Source organism: Dermochelys coriacea, chromosome 1, assembly GCF_009764565.3.
Source record: "Dermochelys coriacea isolate rDerCor1 chromosome 1, rDerCor1.pri.v4, whole genome shotgun sequence".
Taxonomy (NCBI): Eukaryota; Metazoa; Chordata; order Testudines; family Dermochelyidae; genus Dermochelys; species Dermochelys coriacea.
In genome coordinates, this window is record NC_050068.2 from 300242393 (window position 1) to 300262145 (window position 19753).

Consider the following 19753-nt stretch of genomic DNA (forward strand, 5'->3'; position numbering starts at 1 on the left):
AATGTACAGAGTCCCAATGTAACAGCCTGCAAACACTGCGCATCTTCCAAGGCAGCAGTGCCTTCTTTCCCTTTTCTTCTCTCACTTTCTCAAAGAACTTACCACAGCTCAACAAAGCCAACTCAGTACCTCTAACAGTTCACTTCACTATGTCAAAATTAGCTTCTAAACACTGAAATACACTGAAAGCACAAATCTGAAACAACCCAGAATTCACATAGGATCAGACAGTCTGATCAATAGAGTCACCAATATATTCCAGAAAATGTTGGCTCAACTCCCCATGTATACGCACTACCCTAACTTAACTGCACTGAATCCTCCTCTAATTTACATTCTGCATCACAAACTGTCATGGATCAAGATGGTATTTGTGACAGTCTGTATTCCTATGTTTACCCCTTTTACAAGATGATGATAAATTTTGTACAAAGTATGCCCCGTGAAGTACCATTTGAAAACTCAATTTGCTGATCATTGTTGTCCTGGTTAAATATCTGTGGCAATCTTCTATGTAAATCTATACATTTCTACTGTATGATATCACTGAGACATGTTCCAAGTTTAGAATAGCAGGCATAATCCAGTTTCTCAGAGACAAAAGGCAAACTGACACCTCAGCCAGGTGTCAACAAAATCAAATTGACAATCACCTGGTTAACCGGCCATTCTTTGGCAGGGAAAAGGGTGTAAGCGAGAAATTTACATCTTGGCAAAGGAACAGCTGGAGGTTCCCATCCTCACTGACTTTCTGTCTCCTAAACCCCAGCTGGAGATTATTTTCAAAGAAAAAAAAGAGAACGATAAAGGGAACAGATGACCCAAAATACTCTTCCCTTTCTCTTTGCGCCTGGCATCAACACCCTCTGAAGGACAAGGAAAGTAACACTGAACTGGGGGAGGAGTCTTGGCTGAAAGGGTTCCAGCCAGCAAGACTGTTGAACCATGTGGTGAGAGAGACCCTTTGTTTTGAATTCATTTAGCTTGTTAAGTTAGACATTAGTTGTTTTTTACCTTTTATTTTCTTGTAACCACTTCTTACTTTTATGCCTCATTACTTGTAATCACTTAAAATTTTTCTTCCTGTGCTTAATAAACTTGTTTTACTGTTTTATCAGGTCACAGTTCAGGAGTGGTTGCTCTCACAGCAAAGCAGTAAAGAAGCCAGGACAGAACAAATTAGAGTAATGGTCTGATGGCAGACTAACTGCAGCCACTCACAACTCCTTTTGCTAACGCAAGATTGCACATATGCTACACATCTCAATCATCAAAGAATTATAGAAATTAGAGTAGAAAAAACAAATATATAGTTCATATTAAGTTTCTCAATCTCCATACGTGTATAGACTTGTTTCTGAGTGTTTTGTCCTGGCTATTTGTAAATGATTCAAGTGGCAGAACTTCCATTATTTGCCTTGGGAGACTATTCTACAGTCTAATAAAAATATGATTTTTTGATGTTCAGAACAAGCTTTTCTTTGATTAATTTTATCTAGCTTCTCCTACTTATACCGTTTTGGATCACTCTAAATAATTGCTCTCCTTCCCTACTCTTACACAGCTGTTTTTATCTCCCCATAAATCAATGTTCTTTATTCAAAAACTTAGCCCCAATATGAATGTGATGCATAATCATCACAATCTGGATCAAGAAACTAACTAGTCAATGGCCAGCTTGTGTTAATTGACCTGCAGAGAACAAGAGATGTGTGATTAAGTTATATTTTAAATAAATACTTTTTAAGAGATTTAGTAGAATTTGTACTATTCTGCTACAGTGAGATCTTGCTCCAACTTGCTCTGTTTGGCAGTCCAGATAAATTCTGATTGGCAGTTAATTGTGCCATTCATAAAAACCGTGCTTTGATGTTTTTACAAGAAATCATAGTTTTGCATTTTGGATTTTTGGAAGCCATGTGTGTTTACATGGTTTGATGCTGACTATGTAAATAAGACAGGTATTATAAATTGCAAACATTCCTATGAGCTTGTAATTCCTACTCTAAAAGGGTCCAGGTTTTAATCCATCACCTACAAGTTTTGGAATATTTCATATTTCTATTTAATTGCATTTATTTTTATATCATTTACTGTATAAAATATTCCTTTATCAACTGCTGTTTTACTACAAGGAATCTCCCCTTATTCTTTTTTTATGTTTCCATTTGGCCTTGTATTACAATAGATACAGTCAAGAAGGGATGATAAAACCAGGTTATCTGTTCCACCCTATGAAGTTTCCTCTGAACTCTTCCTTGGCCAAGAGCAAGCTTGCTATTTTGCACATCAAAATGCTTCTAGCTCATCTTTCAATTCAACTACGAAAAAAAATCCCACATGAATATTCATGTCCCTCTTGTAGGTCCCCATTACTGTCATGCTTGCTTTTTAAACATATAGCACTTGAAACAGAAGATCACAGGGGTTTAGGTTTTGTGAAACCCTAAAGAAATATTTCTAATTATTTTAAATGTTCTAAAAATATACAGAAGTGATTTAAACAAACCATTTAATGGAAATTACTCAGAATGTGTTAAAAACATATATAAATTTGTTTTGTAGCATAGACAAAACTCAACTATATTCCTTTCTGATCTCTGTCTACTGTCAGCATCTCATCAGTCTTCTCCCTCTGCACCTTAATGAACTGGACTTTCATCTTCTCTGTTCCAAGCCCGTAGTCTCTGCTCTCAGTTCTCTTTCTCCTCCAAGACCCATCTTCCTGATTCCCCTATGCTTTTTTCCAGCCTGCCCCTAGTTTCTGTTTGCTACAGGCACCTTCTTCTCAATTCTGTCTCCTCCATTCTAATCCCGCTGCTGGATTATACAGCTTCCTCCATAACAACGTCTTCTAAGTGGTTAGCATTTTTCAAATATAGTTGCCTAAAGAGAGGCACCTAAGGCTGTATTTCCTGACCAGACTACATTTATTCGTTTAGGTTTATAAAAGGTAACCAAGACATGGTCTGAGAAACTCTGCTGACACTACAAGCTTTAAAATAAAACTAGGGAGAATAACTTTGACTTATGGGCTGGCTTCAAATATTCCAGCCCAATCAAACTGAGAAGGGAAAAGTATGTGAACCCTGTCCACATGTGCCACACAATATCTGAAATTCCCTTCTGAAAACAGAAGGACAAAACACTTATATGGATGCCTATATACTGTAGCAATGGGCACACTATAAATATGCAAGATAAATTTTTCTATCAACATTAACTTTTGAGCTAGGCCTGGCATTTTATTTTTAACTCACAAAGAGTCACTAAAGCTCACCAAAACTGAAATGCACGATTCTCCTCTCACTTACATGGATATAAAAGCCAGCATAACTCTACTGGAGTCACTCCTAATTTACACTGTCGGGAGAAACAGGAGAATCAAGCCTCTTCGTGGTACATGTGAATTATATATATATGCAAACATTCAGGTTTTTTAATTTTGATATCTGTTGCTGTACATACTGGACCAAATCCATCCCTAGTGCTATGCTGACAACTCTCACAATCTGACTGCTGTACTTAAAGCTCCAGCTTCTGGAGACAATTATATGAGAATCTCAGCTTTCATTTTAAAATGATGAAGTTTCTAGTCACCATGTTTTCAGGGAAAAGCTTACATATGTGACACAATTGAATCCTGAAAGCACAAAATCCAAAAGGCAGATAAAAGGAATGCATTTTTTTTTCAATCTCATGATTTTGAAATCAATCAGATGACTTCTTGGGGATTAACATAATTTTTGAATTTGTCAGTACTGCTAGTAGCATTCCATTGACTTGAGTCAAATCCTCAACCTCACTCCAGCCCCTGTATGCTAGGTAAAAATGCCAGAACAGTGTAAAGAGTCTCTAAAAGTCCCAGCTCTAGGTGGGGAAGTATCAGCCAATACAGCAATTGGGATAACAGCAGCAGACTGTCCTTCCAAATACCCCCTCACAAGTCCAACTAGCCAAGGAGCGTGCTGGGGCAGAAAAAAGAGCCTCAGGACCAGGGCCACACATAGTGCTGTGGAGAGTCTGGACAGCACATGGGATTGTCTAAATCAGTCATTTTCAAACTTTTTTTCTGGTGACCCAGTTGAAGAAAACTGTTGATGTCCGAGACGCAAGAGAGCTGGGGATGAGGGGTTTGGGGTGTGGGAGAGGCCCAGGGCTGGGGTCAGGAATGAGGGGTTCAGAGTGTGGGAGGGGACTCTGGGCAGGGTCGGGGGGATGGGGTGCAGGAAGGGGTTGGGGGAGCAGGTTCTGGGGTGGGGCCGGGGATGAGGGTTTGGGGTGCAGGAAGGGGCTCCAGGTATCGGAGCTCAGGGCTGGGGCAGAGGATTGGGGTGTGGGCTTACCTCGGGGGACTCCTGGCACAGCAGGGATACTAAGGCAGGCTTCCTGCCTGTCCTGGCACCGCAGACCACGCTGCACCCTAGAAGCAGCCAGCAGCAGTTCCAGCTTCTAGGCAGAGGCGCACAAGCGGCTCCGCGCGGCTCTCACCTGCAGTCAGTGCCAATCCCCCCCCGCACCTCCCCGGATCCCATTGGCCAGGAACCGGCCAATGGGAGTGCGCAGCCGGTGCTTGGGGCAGTGTGCAGAGCCCCATAGCCCCTGCTGCCTACGAACCACACCTGCTGCTGGCCACTTCCAGGACACAGCATGGCATCAGAACAGGTAGGGACTAGCCTCCCTTAGCCAGGTAGCACTGCCGACAGGACTTTAAATGGCCCATGCTGACCAGAGCCGCCGTGACCCAGGGCCTCACATCCTGCAACCCAGTACTGGGTCGCGACTCGCAGTTTGAAGACCACTGATCTAACTTACACTATGTGCTGCTCCAGCCACCAGAGTTACCAGCCTTTCCAGAGGGGATAATAGCTGCATTACATTATTACAAACATCTTTTAACAGCCCTTTTTTAACTGACAGATTGTACTCTCAGGGAAATGGTAGGAACATGCAATGTTAACCTTAAAATGACCTGTTGTAAGCACTGTAATGCCCCGTATAACTGAACTGAAAATCTGCCAATACCAAGGCAATTCTCTTTCTACTTTCTATTCCTTTTACTGTTCTTCTCCCAAGTAACTAATCTTTTCTGCTTCTGAACTTCTTTCTGAGGATTCTATCTTCCCTCCTGATCTATTCTATTTTTCACTTTTACCTCCATTAGGTATCTTTTCCACAGTTTCTCCAATTCATACCACAATTTTACATGCCAATTGGTTCCCAAAAGTGTACATTCTTCTTCAATCCATTCAACTCTCAATGCTCCATCAAAAACTATTGTCCTTTCTCCTCAAATCTCTTATGTATTTTATTCTCAATTCTCTCACTTTCATTGCTACTTTCTATTCAAGTCTCCAATACTTTTTTGCCCTTGACTCTTTCATTTAAATGATAGCCTTTCACATAATAGATGTTGCTCTCTACCCACCAACTTCTACAGCCTTTCCTTTCCACATACACTTTCCATACTACAGTAATATCCCCAGTGAGAATAGCAGGAGAAGAGGTTGTCATCATTCAGTGCCTTCTGTTAAATGATTCATCCTTACAGATGAGTTAACACACTACCATTGAGTTATTGGTCACAAAATGTTGTGTGAAGTTAATTTCTGCATCTACTGGTCATATACTGTACCTTAGTCTGTCCAAACCCTGGAGCAAATTTTGATTTTTCCTTCAATCAATGTAATGCATTTAAACCATTAAATGTCTCTTTATTGGTGTTTTTGCTAAAAAATGTTTTGCTGATCTTTATATTGGTGTAAATGGCATCTTACTGACCACTTAAAAAAAAAAAAGACAGGTCCCTTCCCAGAGTATTTTACAATCTAAATTAAACAAACAGCATGGATGACAACAAACAGGAATGGCGAGATATTGAGGGGGAGGGGGAAATGAGAAACAATTGTTATAATAGTGAAAAATCATGCTACGCTAATTTTTATAATGACAAGTTTTAGAGTAGCAGCCGTATTAGTCTGTATTCGCAAAAAGAAAAGGAGTACTTGTGGCACCTTAGAGACTAACAAATTTATTAGAGCATAAGCTTTCGTGAGCTACAGCTCACTTCATCGGATGCATTTGGTGGAAAAAACAGAGGGGAGATTGATATACACACACAGAGAACATGAAACAATGGGATTTATCATACACACTGTAAGGAGAAAAGAAGTACTTGTGGCACCTTAGAGACTAACAAATTTATTAGAGCATAAGCTTTCGTGAGCTACAGCTCACTTCAGATCCTACCTACATGCCTCTAGCTTTCATCCAGATCATACCACACGATCCATTGTCTACAGCCAAGCTCTACGGTATAACCGCATTTGCTCCAACCCCTCAGACAGAGACAAACACCTACAAGATCTCTATCATGCATTCCTACAACTATAATACCCACCTGCTGAAGTGAAGAAACAGACTGACAGAGCCAGAAGAGTACCCAGAAGTCACCTACTACAGGACAGGGCCAACAAAGAAAATAACAGAACACCACTAGCCATCACCTTCAGCCCCCAACTAAAACCTCTCCAACGCATCATCAAGGATCTACAACCTATCCTGAAGGACGACCCATCACTCTCACAGATCTTGGGAGACAAGCCAGTCCTTGCTTATAGACAGCCCCCCAATCTGAAGCAAATACTCACCAGCAACCACACACCATACAACAGAACCACCAACCCAGGAACCTATCCTTGCAACAAAGCCCGTTGCCAACTCTGTCCACATATCTATTCAGGGGACACCATCATAGGGCCTAATCACATCAGCCACACTATCAGAGGCTCGTTCACCTGCGCATCTACCAATGTGATCTATGCCATCATGTGCCAGCAATGCCCCTCTGCCATGTACATTTGTCAAACTGGACAGTCTCTACGTAAAAGAGTGAATGGACACAAATCAGACGTCAAGAATTATAACATTCAAAAACCAGTTGGAGAACACTTCAATCTCTCCGGTCACCCGATTACAGACCTAAGAGTGGCTATCCTTCAAGAAAAAAGCTTCAAAAACAGACTCCAACGAGAGACTGCTGAATTGGAATTAATTTGCAAACTGGATACAATTAACTTAGGCTTGAATAGAGACTGGGAATGGATGAGTCATTACACAAAGTAAAACTATTTCCCCATGGTATTTCTCCCCCCACCCCACCCCACCCCACCCCCCACTGTTCCTCAGATATTCTTGTTAACTGCTGGAAATAACCTACCTTGCTTGTCACCATGAAAGGTTTTCCTCCTTTCCCCCCCCTGCTGCTGGTGATGGCTTATCTTAAGTGATCACTCTCCTTACAGTGTGTATGATAAACCCATTGTTTCATGTTTTCTGTGTGTGTATATCAATTTCCCCTCTGTTTTTTCCACCAAATGCATCCGATGAAGTGAGCTGTAACTCACGAAAGCTTATGCTCTAATAAATTTTTATAAGCATCCCTTTCTGGGATAATTATGTTTTAAAATTAATATATTCATATTTGGGGACATTGTCTAAATTGAGGACCTGAATACGGGTCAGTGATATTAACTTATCCAGCAATTAAGTTACAGATCAACTCTATTTATTCTAAGGCAAAATATTGAACTACAGCAATAACTGTATTTAGAAATAGCTGAAATAAAAAGGTCTCAATATATTTTAAAGGTGCGAGCAAACACCACCTAATTAGGGCTAACTTATTCTTCTTTATGCGTCACCAAAATTCAGAGATCTTGTGTTTAGATTTATAAAAAAAACAGAAGAGAAACCAAGTTAGCCTTAATTGTGTCTTGTTTAATTGACAATTTGAAAGGCAAGCTCTTTTCTAATGCGGCTGTTTTTTAAAATTATCACATCTATTTCTGAACTGTTCTTTTTCCTCATTTGACTTGTTTTGTTTTTTTTTTTTTTTTTGCACAGAGATTTGGATCAAATACTAAGTATAGTTGCTTAAAGGAGAAAAAGGGTACTGTGAGCTCTTACAGGAACATTTTATAATTCAAGCTGTTATGCTTCATACTGAAAGCTAACAAGGAGAAAGCTGTAATCACATTATGAATTGAACCATTTCAAAACTGAAACAACGCAGGAAGTAATAGAAGATCCAGATGAACATTTCTGTATGTATTCAACAAGCACTACAACAGGAAAGCTGAAGAGTGGTCAAGATGAATATTTGCAATGCAATTAGGCTAGACAAGTAAATCTGACTGTATGCCAGCTGCAAGGGCTTGCCCTTAATTCGCACAATCAAATGTCTAGTGTTGCACAGTGTCTAGCATCACTACCAACAATCTTAACAATCTCATCAGATAACTATGTTTACTGGGCATTTTAATAGGGACTGAACGCATCTCTAGCTGAACTATGTAGCACACTCTTTCTGTTGGTCCATCACCATCTGTCACTTATAGCTTCCAGAAATACAAAATTTTTCAATTCAAACAAATGCACTCTGCACTCAAACTAAGCTATCATTTAAATTTCAACACGAGAGCTGAATTCCTTTTTTAGTGTTCTTCAACTCTGACCCAGCTATACCCACTCCTTCACTGAAAAGGGCGAAGACAACAACCCAGCAAGTGGGACAGGCAAAACAGACCTCCTTTGTTCACTTCTTTTTTTTCTTTCACTTTTCTATTGAGGTAAATAACTGAAAAGCTCAGCCAGCCTTCAGTGGCTCAGAAGAATGCAATATAGCTAGCTTGCAACTATGCTTTCCTGATCAACAAACAGTATGATGAAACTTAGGGAGCATCATTTCAACCTTAAAGAACCATGTATTAAAGCTTAGAGCATCTTTTAAATTATAGTAGGAATAGTACAATTTACAATATTAATCAAATATGTATACATAAAGTGACAATATCTTTAATGTAACACACAATAGGCACTATTTGCTTGCTATCTTAAAATTCAGCAAATCATCACTGTAAATAAAATATATTGAATTTTTTTACACGCTATCAGCCCACTCAAGAAGGCAATATCAGATCCACGGCATACTGCTAAGCAGATGACCTGCTACTTCATTCCCTCAGTTTACACTGCCAAGATATATATTTTTCAGTGTTACTTTCCACTTCTTTCCTGCTCTGTACATAAAACAGAACATAAACATACATGCAATAAGAACTACCAACCTGTCCTAATGCCACTTAATAACAATGTCGGCTTCAATTGTGTTTGGCTTTGTTATCTGACAGCCAAGAAAAACATAGGGTAAATCAAATCTCAATTCAAGGTAATTTTGGGGAAACTATAGAGCTACAGATATGCAAAACAGATTTATTTAGCGTTGCTTTTTTATATTTATTCTGTAGTTTAATCTGTGTAATAGGCCAGTTAGCCTTTTAGGACTCAGTATTTCTTATATTCAAATAGTAACTGTAGAGATTCACTTCTTGGATAAAAAAAAATATCACCTTTGTTGACTTGAAATTTCAATCCTGCACACCAATAAAACAGGTAAATTTGGGTGACGCTGTCGCTCTCCTATTAACTCTGCTGAACAATTATAATCTTGTAGTTAAAGCTTATGCGGTCATCTTTGCAGAGTCCACAGTAGAAGGCAATACCCCAACACAGCAGGATCTAACTAGCAGCACCAGCAAAGTAGTAAACATCCACCTGAATGTTTACACCATTATCCTTTTCTCTCTTACAACCCTTCTTTCTAACAACCACAGAATTAATATCAGTTAGACAATCTTTTCCACACTGGAGATAAAGCATGCTAAGTAACGGTCAGATTCTGATGCCCTTACTCACAAGGAGTGTTCTCCTATTTTGCCAGTATTCCCATTGATGTCAGTGAGACTAACTGCATAGTAAGGACATCAGACTCTTTCCCCATATATTCTCCCAGCTGGTAATATTTCATTTCAATGGCCTCAGCATAAAAAAAAATCCTATATTTACATTAATTTTACATCACAGATTAGATATCATTTCAGATATTTCTGACTTCAAATATCTGGGTTTTTTTGTAACTTGTATTAAAAATATTCATTTGTTTAAGCATTTAAGTCATTTGCTCCGTAATTAAACATTTTAAAATGAATACAGCCATCAACTAATTGCATATAGATTTCCCTGAAATGCTTATACTATAACCTACCTCAAATACATGGAAATATAAGAGATAAAATAGTTTGAATTAAAAATAGAATGTCTGTTGCCCCTGTAAATTGATTTTCAAATAAATTCTTATATCAATATTGTACCATCTGAACAACTTCTTCCATTTCTCAGCTCACATATTTATAGATATTTGTTGACCAAAGTTTGAGACTTTTCTCTCAGCACATATAGAGAACTGAAATCTAAAATGAGGGTCAGATGCCAACTGACACTGAGTAATGCCCAACTCTGCGCCTAGCCCTATCGATTTCAGTTTTAAAGTGTAATGTTAATTATGTCAAACAACTGGAAAAGATTAAGAAATTGATCATACGGCTACTGGATTAATGGAAGTTTTACCACTGACTTCAATGAGTGCAGGATTAGGTTTTAAACTTTTATCCACTGTTCCACACTATATACTAAACACATTTTTAATCTGAGTCTAAACAGCAAAGCAACAGAGAAAGAAATACTACAAGGCTGAAGAATGGGAACACCAGTGAAAGTGCTAATCTTCACTGCCTTACTCAAAAGGTTTTGTCTGAGTAAAGAGTGAAAAATTGGTCGTTACATAAACAGAAAAGTTCACATCCCTGACAGTATTAGACTCTCAAACTTCAGTCTCACACTATTGTTATGTCCTTTACCTCATAATACAAACACCAAAGAAATGTTTTGCGCTACCTTTCTTAATCGGATGGCCAATATGGAACAGCGCTGGAGATTTGACAGAAGCACAATATCGTCTTAAATTTTTAACGGCTTGGAAGTCTTGTGATTTTTCCTGATAATCAGATATAACTTACTATTGAACTACAAGGCCTTGACTGAAATACATTCAACACTTCAAAAATAACCTTTTGTGCTCAATGGTATAGTAACAGAACAAGAACAAGGTCAGGTTAATTATTACTTTTTAACTAAAAGGTAAATACATTTGCCACACCGACTTTATGTTCATTTTCTGCCAGTTACCATTAAAAGGCAAGCATCAAAGAAAAGGTGCAGATGAACACCTCAGTATCTATATACCATTAATTTGTTGCAACCATTGGGTATATGTATTTACCAGTATGTGCATGTAAATTTAACCACAAGGAAAATGCCAAAAGGCAGTTATTGATGGAGCTGCATGGCATCTTGGGGTTAAAAATAAAATGGTTCTACTAAATACACTGGTTTCATAGTAGCAGCCGTGTTAGTCTGTATTCGCAAAAAGAAAAGGAGTACTTGTGGCTAGTCTCTAAGGTGCCACAAGTACTCCTTTTCTTTTTACTAAATACACTGTACGCTCTCAAACGACAATGATACATCTGACAGGTTTCAAATTAAGCTAGATTGTGCCGGTCTAGTTCGAATGGCCGTCTGTATAACAGGATACCCCTAAAAAGAAAAAATAGCACGAATGATAATTCACTAATGCTTTAGTAGCAGTGAATGATCCCCCAGCCATAGGACCAGTACTCAGGAGAAAACTGCTCTACGGGCAGGAAAAGCGTTTAGCACCGTGCACGGGGCTCTTCAACCCTAGTCCTATGCACTTGGCTACTTCAGCATAGACAGCTCCTTCCGTGCATTGCCAGGGAGACAGGAGCAGGGGGCGGGGGCGGAGCGGCGTGGGTGGGAGCACAGGGCAGCAGCTACAGCGGCCTGCCGGACCCAAGGGAGGCAGCTGCTTCCCTTCGCCGCTGCGCACTTGCAACCCGCTTACGTGCAAGGGTGAGAAAAGGCGGCCTGCGGGAGGCAGGGGAAGCGGGCGCCCCGCAAAGCACGCAGCCTGCTGCCCCCTGCTCCGCGCGTGAAATGGAGCGCGCCGCGTGCGAGGCCGGCCCGGCGGGGCTGGACGCCGGTCAGCGGAGAAGGAGCGCGACGCGCGCGCGCAGCGTCTCCGGCCGCGGCAGCAGGGACGGGAGAGACTCTCCCAGTGCCGGCATCAGTGCGGACGTCGGCTCGGTCAATCTCCCCCGGCCGCCGCCGCCTGCACCCACCTGGGCACCGCACACCGGCCCCCACGCAGCTCCAGCCACCTGCCGCCCGCAGGCCGTGCCCCGGCACCAGCCAGCCCTCCCAGCCCGCACCTGTAGCGCTGCCCCGGCGGGAACGAGCCCGTGCCAGGGCCAAGCAGGGGAGCCACACCCAGGCACCCCCACCCCGGGGCGGCGGGCAGCGCGCCGGTAGGGAGCTCGGGAAACGCGCGCGCGCCCGGAGGTGGGTGTATAAGTAGCTCCTTACACAGCCCGGGGCCACCGCACGCACACGCCGGTGCCGCTCAGGCGCACGCAAACCCCGGGGCACTGGACGCCGCTCTCGCCCGCCCCAGAGCACGGCTCCCCGCGGGCCCCCGCCCTGCACAGCCCCGGCAGCCCGGCGGGGACGGTCCAGCTGGGCGTGCGCCCGCCGGGCTGCCGGGGCATTGGGGGGCAGCCGGCGCAGGACACCGGCAGGCGGAGGGGCGCGGGTTCCCCATGCCCGGCGCTGCAGCGGCGCCGCCTCTCCCCGCTGCCGAAGGGCCCGGCGAGGCGGCGGCCTCTCCCCAGGCCCCCCCGCGGACGGTACTCACGGCTGGCTGCGGCCCCGCTGCGCGGCTCGGGGCGGTGGTGCGGCGAGCCCTCCTCCCCGCTCGGCAGGCTGGAGCAAAGCGCTCCGGCAGGCGCGCTCCCGAGCCTCTCCCCTGCCCACCGCCCCCGACGGTGCCGCGGGGCGCGCGGCCGCCTGGAGGGAGCGGAGCAGGCTGGGGGCGCGCGCGCGCGAGCGTGCCCGCCGGACAGGCGGCGGCCGGCGGCGAGCTCTTGCTCTGATCGGGTGGGAGGCGGCCGCCTGGGCTCGTTCACGCCACGGTGCGCGCGCCCCGGCTCAGGAGATCGTGCGGCGCGCATGCGTGAACACAAGTGTCCCAGCCCGCCCAGACGGGGAACAGCCGCTCGTGTCCCCGGCGTGTGCGCTACGGCAAGGTGCCCCTAGGCATGTACCGCTGCTACGAGGATTTCCAGCGCTGGGGGGAGGGGCTGCTCCACCTGAAACGTTTCTTTTCGAAACAGACGAGTCCCCCCCCCCCCCCAGTGTTTAGTAAAGAATAGACCAAGCCGCCTTGTCTTAGGCTATGTCTGCGCTACGAAATTAGGTCGAATGTATAGAAGTTGGGTTTTTTTAGAAATCGTTTTTATATAGTCGCTTGCGCGTGTGCCCCCCCCCCCCCACACACACACACAAAACGCAGTAAGTGCATTAACTCGGCGAAGTGCTTCCACGGGACCGAGGCTGGCGTCGACTTCCGGAGCCTTGCACTGGGGGGAGCTACCCCACGGTTCCCGCAGTCTCCGCCGCCCATTGGAATTCTGGGTGGAGATCCCAAGGCCTGGTGGGGCAGAAAACAGTGTCGCGGGTGGTTCTGGGTTCATGTCGTCAGGCCCTCCCTCCCGTCTGTGAAAGCAACGGCGGGCAATCGTTTTGCGCCTTTTTTCCTGAGTTACCTGTGCAGACGCCATACCACGGCAAGCATGGAGCCCACTCAGCTAACCATCACCGTATGTCTCCTGGGTGCTGGCAGACGCGATACTGCATTGCTACACAGCAGCAGCAACCCATTGCCTTGTGGCAGCAGACGGTACAATAGGCCTGAAAACCAACCTCATCGTGTCCGAGGTGCTCCTGGGTGCCTCAGTAAGGTTGGTCAGGAGTGCCTGGGCAAACATGGGCACAGGGACTAAATTAGGAGTGACTTGACCAGGTCATTCTCTTTAGTCCTGCTGGCAGTCCTATTGTACCATCTTCTACCAAGCAGGCAGGAGATGTGGATGACTTGAAGTCCTACTGCAACGTCTGTTGCCAGCCAAAGATGTAAAAGATGGATGGAGTGGATCAAAACAAGAAATAGACCAGATTTGTTTTGTATTCATTTGCTCTCCCTCCCTCCCTCCGTGAAATCAACGGCTGACAATCGTTTTGGTGAGGTCTGTCAGGGGCACCTGGAAAACTTTAATGGAGATTCACTCCTGCCTGAAATACCAGAGGGAGGTAGAGCTTAGTGGGTTGAGCATTAGCCTGCTAAACCCAGGATTTTGAGTTCAATCCTTGAGGGGGCCATTCTGTGTGACAGTTGTTTTTGTTTCTCCTTGATGTAAAGCCACCCCCTTTGTTGATTTTAATTCCCTGTAAGCCAACCCTGTAAGCTATGTCGTCAGTCACCACTCCCTCCATCAGAGCAACGGCAGACAATCATTACGAGCCTTTTTTCTGTGCAGATGCCATACCATGGCAAGCATGGAGCCTGCTCAGATCACTTTGGCAATAAGGAGCACATTAAATACCATGTGCATTATCCAGTAGTATATGCAGCACCAGAACCTGGCAAAGCGAAATCGGGCGAGTAGGCAACGTCAGCACAGTGACGAGAGTGATGAGGACATGGACACAGAGTTCTCTCAAAGCACAGACCCTGGCAATGCAGGCATCATGGTGCTAATGGGGCAGGTTCATGCAGTGGAACGCCAATTCTGGGCCCAGGAAACAAGCACAGACTGGTGGAACCGCATAGTGTTGCAGGTCTGGGATGATACCCAGTGGCTGCGAAACTTTTGCACGCATAAGGGCACTTTCATGGAACTTTGTGACTTGCTTTCCCCTGCCCTGAGGCGCAAGAATACCAAGATGAGAGCAGCCCTCACAGTTGAGAAGCGAGTGGCAATAGCCCTGTGGAAGCTTGCAGTGCCAGACAGCTACCGGTAAGTCGGGAATAAATTTGGAGTGGGCAAATCTACTTTGGGGCTGCTGTGATGCAAGTAGCCAACGCAATCAAAGATCTGCTGATATCAAGGGTAGTGACCCTGGGAAATGTGCAGGTCATAGTGGATAGCTTTGCTGCAATGGGATTCCCTAACTGTGGTGGGGCCATAGACGGAACCCATATCCCTTTCTTGGCACCGGAGCACCAAGCCTGTGAGTACATAAACCGCAAGGGGTACTTTTCAATAGTGCTGCAAGCACTGGTGGATCACAAGGGAGGTTTCACCGACATCAACGTGGGATGGCCGGGAAAGGTACATGACGCTCGCATCTTCAGGAACTCAGGTCTGTTTCAAAAGCTGCAGGAAAGGACTTTATTCCTAGACCAGAAAATAACCATTGGGGATGTTGAAATGCCTATAGTTATCCTTGGGGACCCAGCCTACCCCTTAATGCTATGGCTTATGAAGCCATACACAGGCAGCCTGGACAGTAGCCAAGAGCTATTCAACTACAGACTAAGCAAGTGCAAAATGGTGGTAGAATGTGCATTTGGATGTTTAAAAGCACGCTGGCGCAGTTTACTGACTTGGTTAGACCTCAGCGAAACCAATATTCCCACTGTTATTACTGCTTGCTGTACACTCCACAATCTCTGTGAGAGTAAGGGGGAGAAGTTTATGGCGGGGTGGGAGGTTGAGGCAAATCGCCTGGCCGCTGATTACGCACAGCCAGACACCAGGGCGGTTAGAAGAGCACAGGAGGGTGTGGTGCGCATCAGAGAAGCTTTGAAAACCAGTTTCATGACTGGCCAGGCTACGGTGTGAAGTTCTGTTTGTTTCTCCTTGATGAAACCCCCTGCCCGTTGGTTCACTCTACTTCTCTGTAAGCTAACTACCTTCCCCTCCTCCCTTCGATCACCGTTTGCAGAGGCAATAAAGTCATTGTTGCTTCACATTCATGCATTCTTTATTAATTCATCACACAAATAAGGGAATAACTGCCAAGGTAGCCCGGGAGGGTGGTGGAGGAGGAGAGAAGCACCAGGAGGGGTGGTGGAGGAGGGAAGGACAAGGCCACACAGCACTTTAAAAGTTTAAAACTTATTGAATGCCAGCCTTCTGTTGCTTGGGCAATCCTCTGGGGTGGAGTGGCTGGGTGGCCGGAAGCCCCCCCACCGTGTTCTTGGGCATCTGGGTGAGGCGGCTATGGAACTTAGGGAGGAGGGCAGTTGGTTACACAGGGGCTATAGCGGCGGTCTGTACTCCAGCTGCCTTTTCTGCAGCTCAACCATACGCTGGAGCATATTAGTTTGATCCTCCTGCAGCCTCAGCATTGAATCCTGCCTCCTCTCATCACACTGCCGCCACCTTTCAGCTTCAGCCCTCTCCTCAGCCCGCCACCTCTCCTCTCGGTCATTTTGTGCTTTCCCGCACTCTGACATTGTCTGCCTCCATGCATTCGTCTGTGCTCTGTCAGTATGGGAGGACAGCATGAACTCAGAGAACATTTCAGCGCGAGTGCATTTTTTTCGCCTTCTAATCTTCACTAGCTTCTGGGAAGGAGAAGTTCCTGTGATCCTTGAAACACATGCAGCTGGTGGAGAAAAAAAAAGGGACAGTGGTATTTAAAAAAAAGACACATTTTATAGAACAATGGGTACACTCTTTCACGGTAAACCTTGCTGTTAACATTACATACATAGTACATGTGCTTTCGTTCCAAGGTCGCATTTTGCCTCTCCCCTCCACATAGCTAGCCATTCCCTCTTCCCCCTGGCTAACAGGGGGGAACATTTCTGTTCAGCCACAGACAAACAGCCCAGCAGGAACGGGCACCTCTGAATATCCCCTTAAGAAAAGCACTCTATTTCAATCAGGTGACCATAAACTATATCACTCTCCTGATGATAACACAGAGAAATAAAGAATGGATGTTGGTTGAATGCCAAACATACACTGCAATGCTTTGTTTCACAATGATTCCCGAGTACATGCTACTGGCCTGGAGTGGTAAAGTGTCCTACCATGGTGGATGGAATAAGGCTGCCCTCCCCAGAAACCTTTTGCAAAGGCTTTGGGAGTACATCCAGAAGAGCCGCAAATTCCAGGGCAAATCAATCATTAAATATGCTTTCTTTTAAACCATGTATACTTTCTAAAAAGGTATATTCAGCAGAGGTCCCTTCTCCGCCTGGCAGGTCCAGGAGACAGCCTTGGGTGGGTTCGGGGGGTACTGGCTCCAGGTCCATGGTGAGAAACAGTTCCTAGCTGTCGGGAAAACCAGTTTCTCTGCTTGCTTGCTGTGAGCTAACTTCATCTTCATCATCTTCCTCATCCCCAAAACCTGCTTCCGTGTTGCCTCCGTCTCCATTAAAGGAGTCAAACAACATGGCTGAACCTCCTAAAATGGCATGCAGCTCATCATAGAAGCGGCATGTTTGGGGCTCTGACCCAGAGCGGCCATTTGCCTCCCTGGTTTTCTGGGAGGCTTGCCTCAGCTCCTTAAGTTTCACGTGCACTGCTTCTGGTCCCTGTTATGGCCTCTGTCCTTCATGCCCTGGGAGATTTTGACAAATGTTTTGGCATTTCGAAAACTGGAACGGAGTTCTGATAGCACAGTTTCCTCTCCCCATACAGTGATCAGATCCCGTATCTCCCATTTGGTCCATGCTGGAGCTCTTTTGCAATTCTGGGACTCCATCATGGTCACCTCTGCTGATGAGCTCTGCATGGTCACCTCTGCTGATGAGCTCTGCACTCACCTGCAGCTTGCCACGCTGGCCAAACAGGAAATTTAAATTCAAAAGTTCATGGGCCTTTTCCTGTCTACCTGGCCAGTGCATCTGAGTTGAGAGTGCTGTCCAGAGCGGTCACAATGGAGCACTCTGGGATAGCTCCCGTAGGCCAATACCCTCTAATTGTGTCAACAGTACCCCAAATTCGACCCAGCAAGGCCAATTTCAGTGCTAATCCCCTTGTCGGGGGTGGAGTAAGGAAATCCATTTTAAGAGCCCTTTAAGTCTAAAAAAAGGGCTTCGTCGTTTGGACAGCTGCAGGGTTAAATCGATTTAACACTGCTAAATTCGACCTCAACTCCTAGTGTAGACCAGGGCTCAGTCTTTATGAAATTGGCTGTGAACAGAAAACTGCAGACTAGTCTGTTTGCACCCTCGTCCAGGAGAGAGATGCAAGACACCCACCACGAGCATGAGTACCACAAAAGAAAGGTTTCAGAGTAGCAGCCGTGTTAGTCTGTATCCGCAAAAAAAACAGGAGTAATTGTGACACCTTAGAGGCTAACAAATTTATCTGAGCATAAGCTTTTGTGGGCTACAGCCCACTTCATCGGAAGAGGTGGTGAATGCTCTTCCTGCAGTAACAGGCAGGCGTTGTTAACAGGAACAGAGGTCCCGCTTCTGCAAATGGACCAGCACAAGCAGACCTTTACACCAAGAGTCCAATTCAAAGACTTGACTTTAAATACACGGTATTTTTAATCTCATAGTGGCCCTTTAAATAGATAATTTAGAGTAGTTCCTAACTGGAGCTAGGGATTATTATTGGTCTTTATTACATGTATTATAATAGCACCTAGGAGGAGCTCTAGTCATTGTATATGTCCCTGTCGTGCTAGGTATTGCTTGCAATTTAAGTAATGCTATTTTACTTCAGGAAGTGGTCTTTCAGAGTTAATATAGTCATTACTTATTAACAGTCCTGATCACAAAATATTTACATATGCTTAATTTTTCACAAAAATAGTCCCATTGAACTCAATTGTGCTACTCATCTGCATATAGTTAAACATGAGCGTTTGCGGAATTGGAGTCAATACTTTTGCTCTGGCACTGTACAACGATGCAATAAATAAAATCATTTTTAAAATACCAAACTCATGCAACTGAAGCTTGATAGGGGCCAAATTCTGGGACATGCTGAATTGCCTGTAAAATGATGATGAGCCATTACAGCTTCTTTCTACAGGCCTTGAGATATAGCATTCTCCAATTCTTATCTAACTTATTTTTGTTTATCATGAGTGCAGTAAAAATACACTTTAAAAACCCAATAACCTGCAAGAGAAAACCAGAGGGCCCAGAACACCATGGTGCTCCCTAACTTATCCTCCCCATTGGATACAGTTCTCTTAAGAGATATGTTGTTTCCCTGAATGAGGAAGTACACGCGTGAAATGCTGAAAGCAGCATTAACATCCAGAAAGATATCTGCTTGCGTTCCCACCAGATTCTGAGAGTGATCTTGCAGAGCTGCAGCAATGAGCTTCTACAAACTTTGAAGGAGAGAGAGCATGTAGTACAGCTTTTCCTCTTTTATACCCTTTTGTGTGCACATAACATATCTTAATACAATATTAAGTATACAATCACACAAGTCACAAAATTCAAAGTCATAGTTTCCACAGTAATTTAAGCTCTGAAAGTTGTGTGTGAGGTAGAATATATATTACACACACCCAAAGTATGTATATATTCTAATGTAGGCATTCAACAGCATAAACAATAATACAGAATACCAACTATTTATGATGGGCAGAGTTTACGCTTCTGAGGGAACCCTCACTTTTCTTTACATAAGTTTTCAGAGTGACTCTCTGCAGCTTTGCATTCTATGAATTCATTTTACTACCTTTCTGGTTTTGTAATGTTTTACTCTCACTTTGCACCCTGAGTGAGAGTGACTGCACAAGCTGCCAGGCAGTTGAGAATTCATCCTAAAGTCTTTGTGCTGCATTAACACTACCTTTTTCCATTTTACGTACTGCATTAAATACTACATTTATTAACCCTTTGATATTTGTCGATTTTTGGTCACTTAAACACCAGTCAGGTGATATAATATGGCATATGACACTGATATAATTGACATATAGAAGGCTTTTTCATAAGTACCTGTGCAAC

At 44.4% G+C, this 19753-nt stretch overlaps 1 protein-coding gene across 47 annotated transcripts in view; it reads right to left on the reverse strand.

Annotated features, from left to right (window-relative positions):
• Window positions 1–12838, reverse strand: part of NRCAM (neuronal cell adhesion molecule) — a 285751-nt gene extending 272913 nt beyond the window's left edge. For 13 of the 47 annotated variants that reach the window (XM_043494757.1, XM_043494762.1, XM_038395618.2 and 10 more), the window contains exon 1: window positions 12671–12827. The gene's annotated coding sequence lies outside the window, so the exon portion shown is untranslated. Of the gene's footprint in view, window positions 1–11821; window positions 11966–12670 lie in introns of those variants that run through there. The other 34 variants (XM_043494834.1, XM_043494866.1, XM_038395499.2 and 31 more) reach the window with 12 other exon arrangements.
• Between the last annotated feature and the right edge of the window lie 6915 nt (window positions 12839–19753).